Below are 22,744 nucleotides of genomic sequence, written 5' to 3' on the forward strand. Positions count from 1 at the left end.
CCATGTTGTCAATCGCTTGTCTGTTGATTTATTGCTACCTCTCTACAACATTTCTGTTCTTGGTGGTGTATGCAGACAGGAAATCGCACAACATGTATTTGGAGTTGGTTTCCCAATACTGAGGGGTAAGTCATGGTTTTTTTAATTAAGCAAGATTATCTAGTTTTTCTATGCCTTCCAATAAAGATGTAGCAGTCGAATAAGACATGCTGGGCATCGATAAATATGGGTTTGACAAAACACCAATTGCCATGCGTGCAGGTATAACATCATTTGTGTCACCTTGCAAGTTATCTCTCTATTGCATCTGATGGAACGAGCATGCAGAGTGCTATTGAGCTACAGATTTTTCGCTTGGGAATTCTTTGCTATGGACCTCTGCTCTGGCTCCGATGTTAGCCCAGTAACGTCATTTCTGGTATGGTGATCTCTTTAAACAGTTAGAGCTCTTAATTTCAAAAACTCCAAGACATCTGTATGATCTTAACTTGGGTTAAATTAGCTAATAAAAGTTTTATTCTTGGTTTTAATGAGCAAGATTATAACGCCAAATTGACTGCTTCCAACGTCGCAGTTAAGCTTTGTTTTTAATTTTCTGATTAGTCAAATTTGTTCGAGCTCATCATCATCATCATCATCACCATCGTCAGCCCGACTACATCCACTGCAGGGCAAAGGCCTCTACCATGTTGCTCCAATTAACCCTGTCCTTTGCCAGCTGCGCCCACCTTATGCATGCAAACTTCCTAATCTCATCCGCCCACCTAACCTTCTGCCGCCCCCTGCTACGCTTGTTTTCTCGTGGAATCCACTCCGTTACCCTTAAGGACAGCGGTTATCTTGCCTTCACAGCACATGCCCTGCCCAAGCCCATTTCTTCCTCTTGATTTCAATTAGGATGGCATTAACACGCATTTGTTCTCTCACACACTCTGCCCGCTTCCGGTCTCTTACGTCACATCTATCATTTTCCTTTCCATGGCTCGCTGTTATGTCCTTAACTTAAGCTGAACCCTTTTTTTTTTAGCCTCCACGTTTCTGCCTCATAGGTGAGTACCGGTAAGGTGCAGCTGTTCTACACTTTTCTCTGAGGGATATTGGTAAACTGCCGTTCATGATCTGACAGAACCTGCCATAAGCGCTCCACCCCCATTCTTATCGTTCTAGTTATTTCCCTCTCATGATCCGGTTCAACTGTCACTACCTGGCCTAAGTAGGCAAATTCCTTTACCACTTCCAGCACCACATTGTCAATTGTGAACTGCTGTGCCCTTGCTAGACTGTTGAACATTACTTTGGTTTTCTGCATGTTAATTTTTAGACCAACCGTACTGATCTGTCTGTCTAACTCATTGTTGAAGAAATGCAGTTAATATCCTGAGTGACTGGGCAAGGGAATGTCACCAGCGAATCGCAGAATATTTAGGTATTCTCCATTAACTCTTACCCCAACTGTTCCCAATTCAGGCTTCGAAATACCTCCTGTAAGCCGACGGTGAATAGCAATGGCGAGATCGTGTCCTCTTGCCGGACGCCTTTCCTTATTGGAATTTTATTGCTGACTTGATGGAGGACTATGGCAGGTTTGCAGTTCTTATATATACCTTCCAGTATTTAGACATAAGGCTCTTCTAGACCCTGATTCCGCAATGCCTGTATGACTGCTGTGCTCTCCACTGAGTCAAATGATTTCTCATAATCATTGAAGGCTGTATATAGGGGTTGGTTATATTCTGCGCATTTCTCTATTATCTGATTTATAGTGTGAGTATGATCCATTGGGGGATATCCTTTACGAGAGGTTGCCTGATCATTTGGTTGATTACCGTCTCAGGTTGTCCTCACTATATTAGCGATTACCTTAGTAAGTACCTTGTAGGCAACGGACAGTAAGCTGATCGGTCTGTAATTTTTGAAGTCCTTGGCGTCTCCTTTCGTTTGAGTTAAGATAATGTTTGTGTTCTTCCAAGTTTCTGGTACCGTCGAGGTCATAAGGCATTGCGTCTACAGGGCAGCTAGTTTTTCTAGCAGAATCTTGTCTACGTTCTTCAACAGGTCTGCTGTTACCTCATGTTCACCTGCTGCTTTTCCCCTTTGCATTGCTCCTAAGGCTTTTTTTACTTCATGTTTCGTTATGGGCCGGATAACGGATTGCTGTGTGCTAGTGTCTCTATCTTTAACGCTCTGATTACATTGGCTCTTTTACAGATTTAGGTAGAACTCTTCGGCTACTTTAATTGCTTTATTCATATTGCTAATGACATTGCCCTCCTTGTCTCAACGCATACACCTGGTTTTTACCTATGCCTAGTTTCCTCTTCACCGCTCTTAGGCTGCCTCCGTTCTTTAGAGTATGTTCTATTCTCTCCATATTGAACTTCCTTATATCGGCTAACTTGCGGTTATTTATCAACATCGATATTTGAGGTAGTTAGAATTTGTCTGTAGAGGGAGACACCCTCAAGCTGTGACATTTCTCAATCAGATCTTTAGTCTCCTGAGATAGCTTGCCGGCGTCCTGTCGAACCGCCCTACCGCCTACTTCTACGGCGCACTCTGTAATGATGGCTGTCCGATTATTGTCCACTTTATGAACATTATGATCATTTTCTCATTTAAAGCTGAATGCCTGTTCTCTAGCGATATCCTGAATTCCTTTATTTTCCCTCCTACCGCTAACTCGTTAATGGACTTCCTCTTCATTAGCTTCTTCCGTTCCCTCTTCAAGTCTAAGCTAATTAGAGAAATTACCGTTCTGTGGTCGCTACAACTCACCTTTCTGAGGATGTCTACTTCCTGAACGATGCCATGTTGAGCGCATAGTATGAAGACGATTTCGTTTTTAGTGTCACCATTGGGGCTATTCCAGGTGCACTTCCTCATCTCACGTTTATGAAAGAATGTATTTATGATTCGTAAATTATTTAATTCTGAGAACTCTACTAATAGCTCTGCCCGCTATACCTGGAGCCTATCCCATAGTCTCCTACCGCCTGGACGCCAGCCTGCTTCTTGCGCACCTTCGCTTTGATGTCGCCCATCAGTATAGCATACTGCTATTATGCTTTATTTATTGCTGATTCTACGTCTTCACAGAAGATTTAATCGGTCTGGTCATCATGGCTGGCTGTAGGCGCGTAGACATGCACTAATTTCAGCTTGTACCTCCTATTCAGCCTAATTACTATAGCTGCTGCCCTCTCGTTAATACTATAGAGCTGCTCTACGTTGCCAGCTATATTCTGATTAATGAGGAATTCCACACCTAGTTCTCGTCTATCCACCAATCCGTGATAATAGTATGTGCCCATCCTTTAGTAGTGTATGCGCCTCACCTGTCCTAACTTCGCTAAGTCCTATGCGGTCCCATCTATTGCCCGGTAGTTCCACGAACAGCACTACAATTCTAGCCTCCCTAGATAAGTGATCTGGGGTTAAACATTGCCAGGCTCAGACTCCAATGGCGGCCTGTCCGGAGCCAGAAATTCTTAGCACCCTCTGCTGCGTCACAAGTTTGACCGCCGCCTTGGTCAGTTGCTCTGCATCCGTAGGGGACTGAGGACCAGGGGCTAAATGGAATGCTGCGGCCAAGCAGTACACCAGGGTCGCTAAATCATGGTCTGCTGAGAGATTGCGTTGTCGGTTCTGGGTTGCCGAGATCAGGCCGCAGCCCAGGCCTGCTTATGCATTTGCATCTACACGCGGAGTTTTTTATTTTCTTGAAACCCGGAGGAGAATTGCCCGGCACCGGGATTCGAGCCGCGGTCCTCTTACACGCGAAGCGGGCGCACAACCTCTACGCCATCGCTGGCTCATAAAATCAGTTATGGTTACTAAGATCGCTGTATGTTTGTCTCAAAGTTTAAGCCATTCATGTCTGAGTACAATCCGTAATAAGGCGAAACTGCGAATGGCCCGAACCCTATTATATCAGAAAGGAGGGTGCAGACCGGACCAGCGACACGTCTATCGGGCTTTACAACAGTCAATAATGTATTTTCGAAACCATGCTAATGTGATTTATTTCTTTTTTGAATCTTATTTCTTTCCTGGAGGCTTCCACGTGGGTGTGGTCAATGTACGTAAAACGGTATGCGCCTTCAGTAAACCCGAGCTATAAGTTCGCACCCATTGCGGCATGTTCTCTTTTGTGTGCGCCTGTGTTGCGCAACCCGCCAACATGTGTCAGCCTGTAGAGCTTCATTTCGTTTCATTCCATGAAGTTTGACCTAATCTGTCAACCACTGCCTTCTTAATTTCTAGTCCCTGGCACATATCAGTGCAAGTGAGCTTCGCGTTTCCAACTGTCCCCATTGCAGTCACTGCACTCTTCCTGAATCCTCGTATTAGTTTATATTTATTGTATTCCCTAGCGGTTCATTCTTGCCGTTACCTCCTGGTAAAAGAGTGCTATCAGTTGGCCATATTATAATTTATAATGTATTTGACAAGGACAAAAATAAACACAAAACCGTCCAGCACGCGCCATGGAAATATGGAAGAAAAGATCTTACCGAAGCCTCCTGAATTGAGCGCTGCGGTATCAAAGCAGGGGTCTCTGTAATTTTATTTTAGCATAAAATGTCGCAGAACAGAAGGTGAAGCGATATTCTCCAGTTAAACGTTGCCATTTTCGATGTATCCTTGCTGGTTAGCACACCAAATTGAAATATTAATTGCTATTAAACGCGCAGCGTTTTTTTCGGAGTTCATCATATATTAATTTACTTTACTTTAGGTACTATTTACCTTAGGTGAATAGCAATGGTTTCGTGTTTTTGTGGATCAGGCGCTTTGACATTTAGATTTAGAATGTGATGCACTGTAGACCATTCCTTCGTTGAAACGCTATTTACGGCACTCGTTAACTAGGCGACGTCCCTGCCCTAAGAACAGTCGGGTTGAAAACTCAAATGAACTGAATTTCTAGCAGTATATGCGGCATTTACTTGTTCGTTGTTGCTTTTAGCGTATTGTGAGTTCGATGAAATTAGCTGGGCTTCCCATTTTCTTCATGACTGAAGATCTGGACATTTCACACGATCACATATTTTCCTATGTCATTAGAGCAACAATGCCTTCCAGTAATCTTAATCTTCCTACAGACCAATACCATTACTCTGTTATGAACCAAAACGGGCTTAACTAGCTCAGTGAAAATTCAATCATAGTATGAGACCTAAAAAACCTAACTCCAACATTAAACAGAAAAATTTGATCCCCATCACTCCGCAGTTCTCTCATTCTGCAAATTGGCCTCTATTTTCACATTTCCGCTCTCACGTCAGATACGACGAAAGCCTTTATTTCTCTTTGAATGAAAACAACCATTCATTGCCAAAATCACCGTGCACAAGCTGGAAGGCTCTTTAGGAGACTGGCGAGTCGAGCAGTTTTCGGTAATCATTAAGGCAGTATTTTATTTTAGTTTATATATTTATTTAGGCACCTTACCTAAAGACCTAAAGGTTATTTTACTAAATTTTTTCTAAGATAGACTACATAAGGGATGCGTAGATTCTCGCGTTGAGAGGAACCCACCGTAGACACAAAACCAAAAGGACAGCCTTTCAAGTCAAACCTAAGCCTCTGAGAGAAATAAAAAAGTCCTAAAAGTTATCCGGATTCCGGAGCTAGTTGTGCTGGCCAGAAACATGCACTCTCCTCATGTACTGCTTGCTAGAAGGGCAGCTGGAGGCCGGCTTTCTTCTTGGTTAAGAACTTCGCCGTATAAGTTAGATTGTAAAACGTTGTAGCCACAAATGTCAGGAATTCCGAAGGCGACGTTCCACAAAACGTGCTTCATAAAACGGGCGGAGTGCAGACTGCGGCGCTGCTTTAGCTATCACTTGCGCCCTCAGAAAAGTGCTGGAAGCCTAGGCCTCAGATTTTTGTTTTCAGCATATCCGCAAGGGTAATTTCCGGTGTAGGTCTAATTTCTTTTCTCTCTTGTGTGAGATTACCTGCTAATTCAATAGGCTGCGTTTAAAGCAAATGTTGTGAAAAGCATCGGGCATGCAGTCAAAAGCTCACTGGCCCCATGGCTGACCGGATTCATGCATTTCAACAATGTGTGGACGACAGGTGCATGTCCTGAACTTGCTATTTTCGGGTTTGTGACCAAAAGGGGTCATTTGCCCTTCTTTAGTGCGATCCGTTTTGAACACTCAGTTTGTGACATCAGCTGCGCCAGGGGGACATTGTGGTAATTAACAGTGCTTACTTTGTTCGTTTGGCAGCGTAAGCAGAGCGCGACCGCTCAGAAAGGATACATAATGTGAGGCCAATAAATGGAGTAATGAACGAGGCTAATAAAAGACCGTCTTTCTAATAAATTCAGGCTTTATTGGCAGTTGCAAGATCGGAAAATCCAGACAGGTAGTTGCTCATCTCAAGGAACGAAAGGTAAGCGTCAGACCAATCCGGCACGGATGATCGATTTTTTTTTAAAATTTTGCAACGCTTTGTCGCTGTAAGTCTTGAAACATCACACGCAGTATAATGAACAAATAAAAACAAACCCTTCAGTGCGCTTGTAAGGGCTCCTTGCTGATATGTGTGCGTGGATGTAGCCATCCAGCAAACATTTACGCATTGCTTGTTTATGAGCTCACCCTGCTTGCTTGTGCGGATATGTCTCGAAATTATCTTTCAGGCTTCGTTTCCTCGCTCTGCCGAAGTTTATTCTGGGTTAGATTTAGTAAACAACTGTTCCTGAAATATAAAGCTTAAGAAAGCATTACTGCCCGCAAGAATATATGTTACCATTCTCATGCAGGCACCGCAGCGGTTGGTGGAGCCTGTAGTAAATCACGTGGTGCATTGATATACGATGACTTGGACATCGCTGCAGCTGCAACGACAGCTGCACATGAACTTCTCCACTTGTGAGTGCGAAACTGAATGCCCATAGGAAAATAGTGGCACGAGAGGCGACTAGTTTTTACTGATAAATTTCTCTATCTCGGCAGGCGAATAAAAGACTGGTGAAGGTTTGCCTGTCCTCTCGACGAGTTGACAATACTAATTTATTTATTAAATTCATTTATTTATTTTGAGGCTTTTGTCAGCACCAAAACGCCTAGAGAAATGACGCACATGATGAGGAGTATAGAATGGAATTACTGCGTTGCCCTAAAAGGATTCAGCAACGAGCAGCCGGATTGATCCGATAGAAATGCGAGAGCATTATATGCTAGTTTCATGTTGTGAAAAAAAAACAGCGTGAAGAAACACGACGGACCGATAAGATGGCTGAGGCAAGCGCTAAGTCGAAACTTGCGTTTATTGCTGAATGTACACAGTTCATTCATGGCGCCATGAAAAACAAGAAAAACGGAAAAATAATACAGGTTCCGTCGAAAGCAGAGTCAAAGTTTGAAAAGGTCCGCATGTAACACGTGTCACTCATCGCTTGGTAAAGAAAAATAAGCGTAAAGGCGCTTTAGCATTTACCTTCGTAGCCCTGTCCGTTTGTCGTGTTCTTGCGCGCAATTTGTTTTTACATCATGAATGTTCACGAACCCGCCAAACTTTCGGCTTTACATATTCTATCTTCCCTTTCTTGCGCTATCATTCTGCAGCGCAGAAAATAAACTGTGCTACTGCGACCACGACAGCTACTTGTAACTATATTAAGTCGCTCATTACAAGAACTCAGTAACTATCATTTGTCAATGAAGTCTCCTTATCAAGTTTTGTCGCCGCTGTTTCATAGGAGCCGGTGTTTCAATATTTCCGATGCGTCGTTATAGCTATAGTTTCGTTACAGCCGGTGGTATAGTTGATGGCAGGTGGACTGGCGGTAGGTTAAGAGCGTAAACTGCCCCTAAGCGCCACCTCCCATTTTACACCTGCCATGATTGGTAAGGGGAAGCTACACACAGACGTACACGCCGGAGAGTTTTCGCCATCCTGGCCTTCCTAATGCTCTAGCTTTGAAAGTGAAAAATAATAAATTAGAAAGCATGAAAAAGTGTCCTTACCTAAATTATTGTGCACTCTTTGGCTGAAAGTCGCGAAGTAACGATCAAGTGCATCAGACTTGGATGTCATCAGAGAGTATAAAATACTCATATCCACAACAGGGATCAGATTTCACAGAAGGTTGTCGCACACACAGGTACGGCATACTCCCCGTTCTGGTACAATAATCTTACCCTTCAATGGCACATGCATGAAGTCACTGTGTCAGTGAATAGAGTTAAACGAGCTGACGCGTCTGCCGTCCTGTCATTTAGTCTCAGGGCGCCCAGATCAGCACTGCAATAGTACCTAAAACAGGTAACCACTTTCGGGGGGCCATCACGTTTATGATAGTTCGCGCTTGTCCATTTGCGATTGCATTCTAAAAAAAACGAAGAAATACTCCGTCTAGTGAGGTGCCTTGCGATCCCCAGATCTGGCGCATAAACGACGAGATTTTCGTGCGCAGCAGGTGACAAGGCTCATGCTGTTTTGCAGTTAGCTAGCCAACGAGCTGCAATATGATTTCGAAATGCCTTAGGGCGACTGAGTTTCGGCAGAGATGCAATGAACCACCAGGCCAATATCCTTGATGCAATTAAAATACACAGAATCAACCTTCTCACGCCGGAGATTGACGGATCGAATCCTTTGATAATATGAGAAAACTGAGTTTAAACAGAAGGACCTTTAAGGGACCCGTGTTGATAGTCCTGATTGAAGAATTATTATTCGAATCGAAAGTGACTACTTTCATGCGATACTTAATTTACGCGTTGCATATCCGGACACTTTCAGGAGCGAATTCAGCGGACTTAGAGTTAGGTCTTCGGTAGCTCATGCGAAGGCTGCACTGAATCCTGTGTCACATCGCTGAACACAATCGGCACTGGCCGTTGGAGAGAAGCAAGAGCGTCTTCTTACATTGGGTTTTTTAAGCGAAGCCTCTGCTTGTCCCTTCCGTATTTTGTTCGGCGTGTGTTTCATAACCCCTGACATCGCCGAGCCGCAGCTCTGCCGAAACCCTTAAAGCGCGGGAGCTTCGAAAGGAAAGGAAAGGCGTATAACTGGCCCCCTGGGACAATGGACATCTCAGTCGCGCTTTAAGCTACGTGGCGGTACTGATACATCTGCGTTCCATGAGCTGGCATTCACAACGTTGTGCCAGAAACGCGTTACTGACCGCCGCGGTGGCTGAGTGCTTAGGGCGCTCGGCTACTGATCAAGAGTACCCATGTTCGAACCCGACCGCTGCGGTCGCGTTTCGATGTACGCGAAACCCAGAAGGCGTCCGTGTGCTCTGCGATGTCAGAGCACTTTAATGATCCCCAGGTGGGCAAAATTATTCCGGAGCCCTCTACAACGGCACCACTTTCTTCCTTTCTTCTCTCAGTCCGTCCTTGATGCCTTCCCTTACGACGCGGTTCAGGTGTCCGCCAATATGTGAGACAGATACAGCGCCTTTTCCTTGCCCAAAAATCGAATTCCAATTTTCAAGCTACAGGCCGTAGGCGTTCATTGCGTTCATTGGCGTTGAATTTGACAGCGTTCTAGCTTTCGATGATATTGAAGAAAGGAAGGGGGCATATCTGGCTCCATGGGTCTGTGGACGCCTCAATCGCCCTTGTGGTGCACGCATTAGCAATGACAAGGTTGTGGCAGACACGCGGCACTGCAACAATAGGCCGCAGCTTTCATTGGGTGACCAACTTCTCGCGATGAACCATTAAGTTAACTGCCACCTGCCAGGGTGGCACGGTGGGCGCACTGCCTATTCAGTGTGCGGAACATACTGATCGTTACAGATGCCAAGCCACGTCTAGATTCCCGATACACCACAGGTTTCACTCTGTAACCAGGTTCAGGAATAGTTATACAGCAGCTAAAGTTTTGCTCCTGTTCACGTGCCCTAGGCACTCATAGTTTTTTTGCAGCAGTGCTTTCACCTCGCCTTGTAAGAAAAAACAGCCATGTTCGCTGCCTGTATGCAATATATGACTATATAAACTAGATTGTGCACTAGGTGTGCACCCCCCCCCCCCCCCCACCGCCGTCCTCCCTGAGCTTATATGATCAGAATTCGCGGAGCATGATGCCAAGTGGCTGCTTTCAGTTTCCATGTTACCGTGTGTTCCATTCTTTGGAGTGCTCACTGTGTTTGATATGTAGTGGCAGTGGAATTATGCAAAACGAAGCATTCTGTTGTTCACGCACAATAATTAAATATCTGAATACCTTACATTCCAATGAAGCTGTGTAGGTAGGTAACGCGGATTACGCGAATGAATATCACGGTAAAAACAATGTTAACATTGAATGTGGCAAAAACAACGGACCGTTCGGCAGGTTGATGGCCTCGACCTCAGCCCTTGATATTATATGGGCAGCCCATTAATTAGCAGTCGTCATCCGAGGAAACCCTACCAAACTTCTCAATTTTATGAAGGGTAGAAGCTTAGGGAATGTGCACTCTGTGCTTATCAGTGCGAAATACAAACTTTACACAAATATTTTGTGGCAATAAAAAAGCCAAGATCGCAAGCCAGTTGTATCTTACTTTTTATTTCATAGATTGGGAGCAGTGCATGATGGGACGGAAGCACCACCACACCTTTCCCATAGCCCCGGTGCCTTGAATTGTTCGAACGACGCCAATCATGCACTGTCGAGCTGGGCGAACAAAACTATGTTGCCTTTGTCACGATGCACCCAAGATCAAGTCATTGCCTTCTTGAAGTGAGTTTATTTTGCTTCTATAAATAAAGTCATATGAATGTTTATTGAATTCAACATATTAGAGACTTCGACAAGAGAATATTTCGGTTCACGAAAAGGTGACCCGAAAAAAGTTGTCTAGATTTTCAAAATTTCAAGTGAAATTTTTGTATGTGTGCTGCAACTCCAGTTTTGTTGAATTGTCTAGCAGGCAAGGTCTGTAAAAATATTAACTTCAGTGGAAACAACATTAAGACTTAAAGAAAATGAGTCGTTGTTAAAGAACATCTTTGAGAAAAGGTTGGGATTCCAAAAATTCTTGTGTCGAAGGGACATCGACCAAAAGGTTCAGAATATTGTTAACATCGATCTAAGACAGCCTATTGCCCTGAGGCATGAGATTTTCTCGCATAATTCTATGCAAAGTGTCGAATGATACACGGATTCGTGGCACTGATAAAGCTTGAAACGCAGAAGCAGAATAAAAGGGGTGAAGCGTTTTCAGGCGCTTGCTCATTTACCCAGAAACCTAAGATTTGCCATATCAGTATAATAAAAACATGAACATGGTCAATCCGAACCTTAGCCGCCGCGGTGGCTGAGTGGTTATGGCGCTCGGCTGCCGGCCCGAAAGACGCGGGTTCGATCCCGGCCGCGGCGGTCGAATTTCGATGGACGTGAAATTCTAGGGGCCCGTGTGCTGTGCGATGTCAGTGCACGCAAAAGAACCCCAGGCGGTCGAAATTTCCGGAGCCCTTCACTACGGCGTCCCTCATAGCCTGAGTCGCTTTGGGACGTTAAATCCCCCATAAACCAATCCGAACCTTACAGACCCATTATGGCGACGCGGCCTGAAGAAGTATATGAATACTTCAGTGAGCTGTAACAGCGGCCGAAGCATGCGAGTGCCGTTTCGTTTGACATCAAGTACATGTACTTCTGCCGCATGCTGTGGTATCGGAAACTGTCAGCGATTACACTTAGGGTTTTGAGCATGGGAGCTTCGTTGTTTGCTGGACAAGCGTGCAGCCGCAGGTTTTATTTTTTTCTGTGCTATTTTGTTTACTTTTTTATTTATTGATTTATTTTGATTGTTTTATTTCGTGTTCTTTTTCTTTTTCTGAATTTCTTCTAGGCATTTTTGTTCCTTTTACCTACTTAGTTATCTTTATAATTTCCCGGCTTTTTTATCTTTTCTTCTGTCTCAAGTTTTTCTCAATCAATCTTGGTTGACTTTCGTTTTTCGGGCTTTTTTTATATGCCCCTTCTGCTTTCGGGAGCGAAGTATCTCCTTTTTTTCTCGTTTCTTTTCGTTTTACTTCATTCGTACAGACACCCGCACATGCCATTCTCCATGCCACCTGTGAGAACGTTTGAAAATATTGGGCACGCTGGACACAGCCTTGTTTCTTTTACTTTTCCTTAATTATAAATCCTTTTGAGGCCCCCCTGCCTTAAAGCTCGCCTCTGCCGGCCGTCATTTGTGCCTTTTTTCTTCTAAATGACTTTTTTTAAATTTCCTCTTGGGCGTTGACCCCTGTTCTTTTATTTTCAATTCTTTTCCCTGCAATAAGTTCTGGATTATTGGTACAGGCTTCCTCTCGCATTTTTTGGTTTCTTGTACTTCTTGAGAATTAAAAAAAGGGGGTCGTGCGCTTCCAGAGTACGAGTGCGGTTACCGTGGGCAGTTTTTTGGCCACACTCAGCGGCTACCTTCGCTGCTTTATAGTGGAATTCAGCAATGAGCGCTATGTGCAGAAAGAAGGCATATGCATCGGATCTTGTTTGGCACTTATCTAGAGTGATATTCTGTTGACACGGGACGACAGAAAACCACAAAAAGACATTCAGGCACACGGTGCTTCCAGAGCTTTTCGCTATGTTAATAATTCTGTGTCGAAAGCTACATTGGCCAAGAACTCGCAGTTTCGCCATGCTCACAGTCCCACTGGGGTCGCACCGCCCCACGTGACCATCCACGTGACTCGCCACGTGACCAACCGCGTGACGAACCACGTGATCGGTGGCGGGAGCGAATGAAACCCCCGCATACTCACTGAACAAAAATAAAACAGTGTCGAAGCTGAGAATCGAAAAAGGGCCTTTGGCATTTGAGTCACAAACGCTACCACTCCGCTACTTTTTTTTCTTCACTGACTACCACTCCGCCACGACGTTTTTTTCTCTTTATTGCATGAAATAGTGCCGAAAAGAAAAGTCTAATCACGCTTACTCCACAAAACACCAGGCCACCTTACTCCTGCGTGACTCCTCCTTCGAAAACATCAAAAGTCTGGGAGGCGCACACAAGCTACCAGATAGGCGAGCCAGCTTGGCTTCTCTTGCAGGGCAGCGCATACTCCCCGCACCAAAGCGCATTGTTCACGAAACAAAGATTTCGACGGCCGTGGTGATTCGGCGTGGCGATCTATTAGCGGCTCTGCCAGAGACTAAAATGTCCCAGCAAAGTAAATAGATCATATTGCACAACACAGTTTTTTTTTCACAGGCAAAAACGGATACTGTAGGGTGTCACCTCAATGTCCTTCTTAATTGTTATTTGTAATAGGTTTCAGAAGAACATAGCATCAATGCACTCAATAAAACGATGGGCAATTGTCTCTGGTGCATTGCGCAGGCGGCACTTCAACGTTTATGGCGCAAGCATCTCCTTAGCATGAAACCATGCCTTCACAGGCAGCGTGGATGTGAGCAGTTTAAGGAATAATGTTTTTGCGGCAAAAGACACGCACATTCGCCTAACACGTTTTAAAACACTGGTGTCAAGGAACTCCAGAAAAGGCTGCCAATACAACGGTACAGAAAATAAATACTCCGTAAGTGCCTGAGTCATCGGCCTTCTGGAGAGGCTGTACAGGTAGTCTAAAGAAACGTGCACAATGAGGAAATTGAAGGGGTCAGCAACTTCCTTAAGGAATCTCCATAAAGGCCCCTCACGAGTGAATCCCGTCGGTTCGAATAGAAAAGGCAAATGAGCACTGAGACGCCTAATAAGCATAGCTACTAAAAAAAGGGTAATTTGAAACTTTCAAAAGGAACAAAAAAACGCAAAACAAGTTGATGCACGAATAAGAGAACAAGGACGATTCCACCATACTCTAGAGGAAGAAATAGGTTATCGCGACCCATGTGTTAACATTGGGAACGCCATACGAATGTACGAAATATTCTGTGCATCACTTCCACTTTCTTCCTCGCCCAGTGGAGAACCTACAACGCATAGGCAGGTTTTGGAAAAAAAAAATGTTGCAGACTTGAGCCCGAGCAAACACTGACAGTTCCCTACCCATCCAAGCCTGGGTTTGTGGCTTCATGGATACTATTTGTGAATCCCAGTAGGCGCCAATGTTGCGAATTTGGGGAAGAGGAACCCCTAGCTAGTGAAGGGTCCCGCAGTCCCAGCTCATGCCACCATTATGACTTGGCGTTGTACCCCAATGACCCAAGCCAAACCCCTTGGGTGTATCTAGATTAAGAGCCGCAGCTGATACCTCGCAAAACTGTTCAGTCAATTGCAATGCCTCAAGCACACCCTTTTTGTCAGAACAAAAGAGGGCGACTTCATCTGCATAAGCTGAAATAAAATCTTAATTTCACACTGCACTAGGCAGAAACCACGGAAAGATGTGCAGATAATAATATTGAGCCAAAGGAGTTCAATATATAGGGCAAACAAAAACGATAATGGATAGCCTAGGCGAACAGATCATTTAAATAGAATGGCTTTGGTTAGCTGTTGTTTAACAATTGTCCTTGTATATGACTCCTATAGCACGGTCTTATGCCCCTAAACAAAATTTCTTCTATATTTCTATGCTCTAAGACCGCAAACAAGAAATAATGACGAACGTTATCAAAGGCCTTGGCAAGGTCAATTTGAATTAGAGCTACCTGTCTGATATCATCTCATACTGCCTCCACTACTGAACGTGCAATATGAATATGGGATTTGATGGTGCGGCCTCTGATACCGCAGACCTGATGCGCGTCTATTCAGTGAGCGACAACTAGCTGCAGACGATTGCAAAGAACCTTTGCACAAAGTTTGCAATCTACATTACAGATGGAAATGGGACGATATACCTTAACTGTTTTCAACCGATTTGAATCTGTGCTTTTTGGAATTCATACAGCATGCCCAGAATAGCAACTGGTGGGCAAAAAACCAACATCGTAAGAAGCCTGGAAAACTTCCATCAAGACAGGCGCTAAGGAAGTGCAAAACGTTTGATAGAACTAGCTATTAATGACATCTGGCCCAGGAGGTTTCTGAGCCGTCAGGTCAGAAATGGCAGATTTAACTTTGTCCAAAGTGAAATGGCCCTCCACGACAGCACACAGCTCATCGCCAAGTCGGGGCAAGGCTTCGAGTAAGTGACTGTAATCTGATGTCACATTTGTGCCCGCAAAACCACCAAACAGCTTCTGATAATAGTCAAAGAAAGCTTCAGTGATATCATGATCATCGTTGTATGTACAACAACCATACTTTTTCCAATATTTCTTTAGCTACAGCAGTCTGCCTTTCATCACTCAGGGCTCGACGACATGGTTGCTCAACCAGAAACCTACGGGTCCTAGATTTTACCTAGGCCTCTTTGTATCTTTCGGTTTCAAGCTGCTGAAGCTCTGCTTTGACGGCAGTGAAATCTACAAAGACACCTGGCCTAATTTTCTCTGAGTCATGTAGCTCAACCAAGGCACGGCCGAGGTCTGAAATGTGATGTCTCTTCAAAAATGCGATTCTTGCTGAGGCTCCAATAGCAATGTTTTTTTTTATTCTTGTTTAAATAAGTACCATTTTTGCAAAAAATGAGTGATCACCGCGTGACCACGGTTCCTTTAAACGAGTAGATGCAGCACATTTGAAGATTTTACCTGAGGGCAGGCAGCTATACAGCTTCCACAGCTCCAATCTAGCATGGAGTAAGCGCCGACTGTACCTCCTTATCTGAAAAGACACCATGCAGTGTTCAGTGAAGAATATTGGCCGCACCTAGAAACCACAAACGCTGGATAGCATGTTTGCTGAAACGCAAATCCTGTCAAGCCGAGCACTAAGGAGCAGTGAAAATCAGTGAAATAAAAGTTGCGTCCCTAATCTTGCCCAACATCCACCATGTTGTATTGGCATGCCAAACGAATAAGTGAAGCAGCACTAGGGTCATATCGCTTACTTAACACTGACCGGTCTTCATCCCTACAAACACAATTGAAATCACCCAACAACAAAATTTTACGTTCCGTGGAGAAATGGTCCACTAGTGACAGGAGAAATAGCCTTGTATCACGCTGCTTTACAGGGGCATAAACACAAACAATTCGCCACTGTTCACCCGAAATTCCAAGGTCACGGCAGATAAGTCGCCAGTCATAATCTGTGCTATACGATACGGCAGTAATGCACAGTGTGTTGGTCACGAATGGCATGCACCCACCTGATAAGCTTCTCGAGTGACTAACGGTAACATTGAATTCTGACGAAAAAGGCTCGACAGCAGCTTCATTCTCGCCTTAAGAGGAGAACTTGGTTTCTTGGATGGCTGCAACACTCACACCACATATGTTTAAAAGATGCTGTAACTTATGTTGCCTTCGACTATTACCGAAACCCCTAATGTTAAGGCCAGCGATTTGAAATGCTGTGAGGCCCGCCATTTTTTGTGCTTGGGTTATTGAAGGCCACCCCTGTACTGTGGTGGCCGGCCTGCAAATCGGCGGCCTGTAGGGCAGACATCGCCCTTCGATTTGCGGTGACCCTTCCCGATGCCACCACATCAGATGCCTTTTGCTCATCGCCATCGACACACCTCATCATCTGCAGGACGCTTCAAAGGTTCGCTGTTGTCCATCACCTCTTCTGATTCAGCCAAGGCTTCGGCCCATGAAGCCGAGTGGACCACGTCGCTCGCAACGACGTTCACACCCGACGGGACACCGAACACACTAGAAGCTGACACTTCAGGCGACACACTGCTGCACTCCGGCGACGAAGGGGAATCGCCGGCGCAGAAGGCATGTCGCACATTCACTGGCTGTAGCGCCTCCACTGATTCTACAGAAGGGATGTTCTGCTGTTGTGATCCTTGGGTGACAGGTGGCTCCTGAGCAGCAAGCACAGGACTCAAAGTAGTAGACCTGGGCGCACCTGAGTCCGGTGGCTTTGGGTCTGGAGACGAGAAATCCTGTTTGTCCATACTTGCAGGCGGACCCTTGTCGTTATTCGGTGCAGAAGCCTTTGGTTCATTTTCTGTTAGGAGCTCATGACTCAGTTCACCCGACGCTTCTGCAACATCCGACAGATCTGTAATGTGCTCTGAGACCACTTCATTCTCATGTGCCAGTTGCCTTGGCGTAACCTGTCAGCATAAATCATAGCACATTTGTCTACTCTGTGCCCGAGGCGTTGACACTGGGTGCGTAAAGGCGCACGACTCTGACGCTGTACATGGCCCACACGGTTACAACGAAGACAGCGGAGGCCCGCCTGGGATCACAACTGAAGCTTGTACGCCGAAAGCGTTGAACGTGTGAGGAATTGTACTTACTGACACTCAGTCCTTAAGCGTGAGCGAGATTTCACCGTGCGCTGTTTCCATATGCTCAAATTCGGGTCATCGCCACTTCTCACGCTTGATAGTTTGTACAGTTCCAAAAGGCTGCAAAGCTTCCACAATCCTCCGGTGCTCCATATATCGAGGGAGCCAAAGAAGCTTAAACTTTACATTTTTGACGTCTGGGTCAAACACGATACATTTTAGACATTTGACGTGGGATTCAGCTTTGTCAATAAGCTTCTGTTTTGAGGAACTGCTTTCGCAGGTAGCCATTCAAACGTGGCTCATCTATTACTGGAAGATACACAGAATCTCACGGAGGTCCACAATCAGCGCAAGCACGGCTCAGAAGTCGGGAGCACGGTATGGGCGACCCTTGAGGTCAGCATGCAGAAAGTCAGTGTTGAGGACAATATTAGCGGTAGGTAGTCGAGGGAGGACAACTTTGATACCAGTCCGTGGAAACTTCAGGTGTTGGGAGACCTCGGCCAATGGCCGATGCGCTGTTTCCAGCTAGATACCTTTAAATACACAGCCGTCCAGAACGGCTTCCTCTTCCTCTCAAGGCTCAAGTTTGAATTATGAATAAGGGGCAAGTAGTGAATGCGCCTTTCATATATCAACTGTTCCGAACCAGATGTCGCCGCGCTTTCACTACGTATATACTAGCCTGACTGAGCTAAGCCATCATCAGGTTTTTATCTTGTTTGAGTTCGAGGGAGAAGACAGTTGAAGATGCTCCTCAACCATCGATGATTTATTTGAATGAGTTCTCAAAGACCTCTATTTGACAAAATAGCTCCCTTCATACAAGACGTTGCATTTCTTGGATTTGAAGCTCTGGTTCTCCGCGAACCACGTGAGGTAGAAGTAGGATCTACGCTCAAATAAAGAAATTTCTCTCGTAATACATGGCACATTTAAAGTTCTCAAAGTCTGGAATAGCGAAAGCGGTGTACAGCAACGCGCTTTCCAGGTCATGTCCACGTGAGATGATCGCAAGTTTGCAGTTTCAAGTAGAAGGACGGCTAGATGCAGGCTTCCCTACCTTCTGTCCAATGGCTGTGGCGGAGCCCCTCCTGAAGGAAGTGCGGAATGTGAAGAATGCCGAGCGACTTGATCGAGGTCATATGGCGTTTGCAATGCCTTATGACTTCGACAGAAAGCTAGTGGTAGTGACCGGAGATCCTGGTCATGAGAATGAAACAACTTGAAGAATAAGAATGGGGTGAAGAGCATTTCGTCGATTCTCTCGGATCATGAATGGCAGTTTCATAATATCCTTCAAGAGAGAAGTATATAACACTACAATTTACCAGTACCGTCATGATTGACAGAAACATGGATGCTAACAAAAAGTATTCAGCTTAAACTGAGGACAACGTGGCAAGGTATGGAAAGGAAAACGATATGCTTCACATTAAGAAACAGGAAGGGGACCGATTGGGTCTGTGAAGAAACGTGAGTAAATTACATCCTAGTCAAATCAAGAAGAAATGGGCTTGAACAGGGCAAATAATGCGAAAGCAAGAAAGCCGGTGGCAAGCGTAGCAGGAGTGTGGGGGTGGGGGGGGAGGGCAGATAGGTAAGTGGGTGACGGGAAAAGTTTGCTAGGATAAGATACCCGTAGCTATCACAGAAAAGCATTTAGTACAGAGATATGGGAGATGTCTTTAGTCTTGCAGTAGGCGTAGTCATGCTGATGATAATGATGACGATAGTGCAGGACTAGATAAGTGTTTTGTAATGTGCGATTCAATCTCGCCTATAAAGGGGTACACAAAATGCAGTGGAGGATGTTCGAAACGTAGGTAGGGACAAAAGCTCCTCCGATCGCTACTAGTCAACCACTGTGGTCCACCAGATTCTTTGGTTTGCTCGTTGTAGCAAGAATCGATTTCAAGTTGCGGTTCCCCCATAGATCCGTTAGCCTTGCAGATTCACTTCTGAAGCAGCTGAACCGTTTTACCGCTAGCCATTCCGGAACCGAAGAAACCGGAGGATCGCAGTGGTGGACTAGTTGTGATCGGAGGACCTTCTGTCCCCACTTACCTTTTGAACATCCTCGACAAGAAACATAAATGTGGACTGAAACCATGTCTACCCCCTCATGAATTTTAGGCCTTAATCGTCGTATTGCGAAGAAGGTATCTCCGGAAAATGAAGAGTGCTGCCTCTTAGAAGGAATAGATTATCTGGTGAAGTACGTAGAGCCGACTAGCCACGACAAAGCTAAAAGGTGTTTGGATGGCATAGTGAAATTCTTTATCGATAACGAACTCATTCTATTGCAAGGAGATAAAGTCGGTGGCTTGATGGCACTGCCTACAGCTTTGCTTAATGAAAAAGCGATGTAAGCAGTGAGGAAGAACAGTGTGGCTGTGAAACAACGTGACGCAAGTATTAACGGAAAATTTTCTGAATGCTGTAAGACCCTAAATCTACAACGGCTTGCTAGAGAGATCACAAATAGCGAAGGTGGTGGGCTGCAAGTTTTTTTCAGTGCTAAGACACATAAACATGACATTCCGTTTCGTACAATTGTGAGTGCAAGAGGCACGCGGCAGAGTTGTTTCATTAGATTCCTGCAACAAGTTTTGAATGGCCTCAAGATTAGGAACCCTTTTCTCACTTGTTCAGTCAGCGCTGTGTTAGTCCTTTCCGCGCGTCCCTATGTGTTCTTCGTTGGCCTAGAGCCGTTGCGCTGTTGTCTTGAGTATGACCCAACAATGGATCTAATCGTCCTTTCTACTGCACTTTATATTTAAGTTTTGAGGAAAGATATATTTTGCTAGTTTACATCCAGCAGATCTCTATAATAATTAGAGACTGGTAGAAAACCCCATTCTGTTTTTTAGTGAGTAAAAATGAGCCCATTAATGTTTTCTGTAAGTTTACGTATGCTCAGAAGTAGACGACGTATTTACTAGTGGAAGAATTGATTGGATACATTTTCGCACTGCCGGATTCAATGTGTTAACATGTACACCGTGACAGGCTCCTCAATCGTCGCCTCGATATGAATGACAGTGTACCATAGCCTCTGGTATAAGCGAAAGCAATCTGTATCGATGCTCATCACTTTACGTCCAACATGTGCCAGTAATTGCAACTACCTTTCGTTGTTCTATGTTGTCTAGCTCTTGGAAGCTACAGTTTTGGGCATAGGTTGCTTTGCGATTTAAACGCGGTGTTTTTTCGATAGCGGCCAAAATTATTTAGTGCTCGTTTTATCTTATTAGCTGCCTTTGCCTAAGGAGATATGATGGCCAGAACTTGCGACGCTGTAAATGATAGAAAACAAATAAAAAACAGTTCAGAAAAAAAGAATCTCAGCCTCTAAAACGTAATTTTCAAGGAAAAAACAAAGAGAAAGCTGAACTGAATTTTTTAATGCTTTGTGTGATTGCACTGAGTTGCGTTTGAATGTAATTTAAAAGAAACTCTCTTTTAGGTCGGAGAAAGGCAAATGCCTGCTAAATTCAGAATTGAGAAATGAGACTTCATTGTCGGAGAAAAATATCAAGCCTGCAGTTCTTCATGGCAGCAAGTATTGTAAATTTTTTCATAAAACGGCTTCTGATGTAGAATTTGTCGAGGTAAGCATTTCCAACTTATATATGTCAGAGGAAGTTGCCATCGCTATGCATATTGTGATCTAATAATTCTTCTTGTAAGGGTTAAAGTTATTTGCTTGTATAATCTGTGTTTAGTTCTTGGAGCCATTCAGGAGCTGGGAGGTCTGATGTCTAAAAGCTTATATAAAACTAAAGTACATATCAGGATTGCTAATTTGTACTACAGTAATGCCAGTCTAGGGAGATTACAGCAAGAAGGGAAGATAAATTTCAGTACACAATGTGAGCAAAAGGATAAAACAGGAAAAATTAACTGCTCACGCTGAGAGAAGAGTACGACTACACAACTTGTAAAACTGTGAAGAACTGATAAACAACAATAAAATTACCAACTAAGCCTCACACTGAAACGATTGTAAATTACGAACAGAAATACTGCGTAATAGAAACTATCAGGACACATGGCAGGACAGATCACCTTTAAATTGAAGTTACTAACAAAGAAATATAAGTTCAGAGAGAGACAAAAGAAAAGAAATTATACGTGAACAGTAACCACTGCGTAAAATTGACGCTTTTTAGCTGTGAACAGCTGGTAATGCAAAGTTCAACATCCTGTAATGAGAAGCTCAATCAACCGAAAACAGTCACAATGCTGTACTGGAATGATGTTAACATAGCATTAAGTGGACTGTATTGCGAGTAATGTATTTATTCCAAGCCTTAAGAATTCGCTTATTGATAGAACTTTAGCGTTTTAAGGATAGTGTTTTTTTCACTGTAGTTGGCAGCGGAAAATAACGCATGAAGTAACTGGTGTTTTTATAGAACTTGCATAAGGTTTACTGATGTTTATGGCGTATATGACAAGAGCATAAAAAAGTGGTAAATAGAGAAGTGTAAACGCTTTCTTCGCTGTTAATGATTCGAAACGGAAAATTTAATCGTACTACTTTAGCTTAGTTTTGTAGTCTTATCATTTCGGCATCGCTTAGCAATTTTGAAGTGGGGACATTTCTCTGTTTGTAGAAAATAAACCGCACACTGATTTACGCTATATCGCTTCTACTGTTCCTCTTCTTAACGATAACCGAAAGACACAATATCACCGCTTTATAGTAATGGTCTTATATGCCTTCACTAAACAAGTAAATTTCTTACAGGCGGCGTGCGGCGCTGATGTCCTTCAGGAAAGAAAAATCTTTTCAGTGCCTTTTCAGCAATGTTGTTAGTTTGCGCCTCCATACGAGGTCATAGAAAATGAAGTGAAGTTCTAAATGCCTTTGGATAAAAAATTCTTCAATATTTTTACAGAAGTACAATGAAGAACAGAATATCGAACACTGCATTTTGCTCTGTAAGACCACTGACACTGCTGGTCAAACACTCTATCATATTGACCTTGCGCCAGATTACACACGCTGCGGTGTGACAGGAAGCGGTAAGACAAAGGTGAGGCTGTGAAGATTAACTTGGTTGCGAAACGATGGCCACTGTACCTGGTAGGAAGTACGGTAGAGGGACAGAAGAAAGGAAAGGCATGTAGATATGCCTTTCTTAAAAGTTAAGGAGGTTAGGATTCTTCCTTCTGCCAGCTGATGCCTGGTCAGCAGAGCTCAACGCATCTCGCGCTACATTTCGACTAATGAAGGAGTTCAACGACTGTCTCACTTCTTGCATGGAACATAATAGAATACGCAGGCGACGATGCAGTTCCTCGCTCGAGATTAGCTGCAGACCCCATCGATATCTCTATATGATATTACAGAATGGTTTTCCTTTCAACATATCAAAATTTCTGTGCAGAGCCACTCACCAATGTCATATTGCAGTGTCTTGTTTTCCCCCAAAATTCAAAGCCTTTTCTGGTGTGCGCCGTTTGGAGGAACTGACTAATAGCTTTTGCAG

The 22,744-nt window shown here is 44.2% G+C and overlaps 1 long non-coding RNA gene across 1 annotated transcript; it reads left to right on the forward strand.

The window, feature by feature from the left end:
- Positions 1-71: 71 nt before the first annotated feature.
- On the forward strand, positions 72-20,851 carry LOC144104590 (uncharacterized). The gene is made up of 4 exons (XR_013308585.1): positions 72-125; positions 6,779-6,887; positions 10,537-10,701; positions 20,713-20,851. It is a non-coding gene; the product is annotated as an uncharacterized LOC144104590 (long non-coding RNA).
- The last annotated feature ends 1,893 nt before the right edge of the window (positions 20,852-22,744 follow it).

The sequence above is a fragment of the Amblyomma americanum genome, chromosome 9 (genome assembly GCF_052857255.1).
Source record: "Amblyomma americanum isolate KBUSLIRL-KWMA chromosome 9, ASM5285725v1, whole genome shotgun sequence".
In the NCBI taxonomy this organism is placed as follows: Eukaryota; Metazoa; Arthropoda; class Arachnida; order Ixodida; family Ixodidae; genus Amblyomma; species Amblyomma americanum.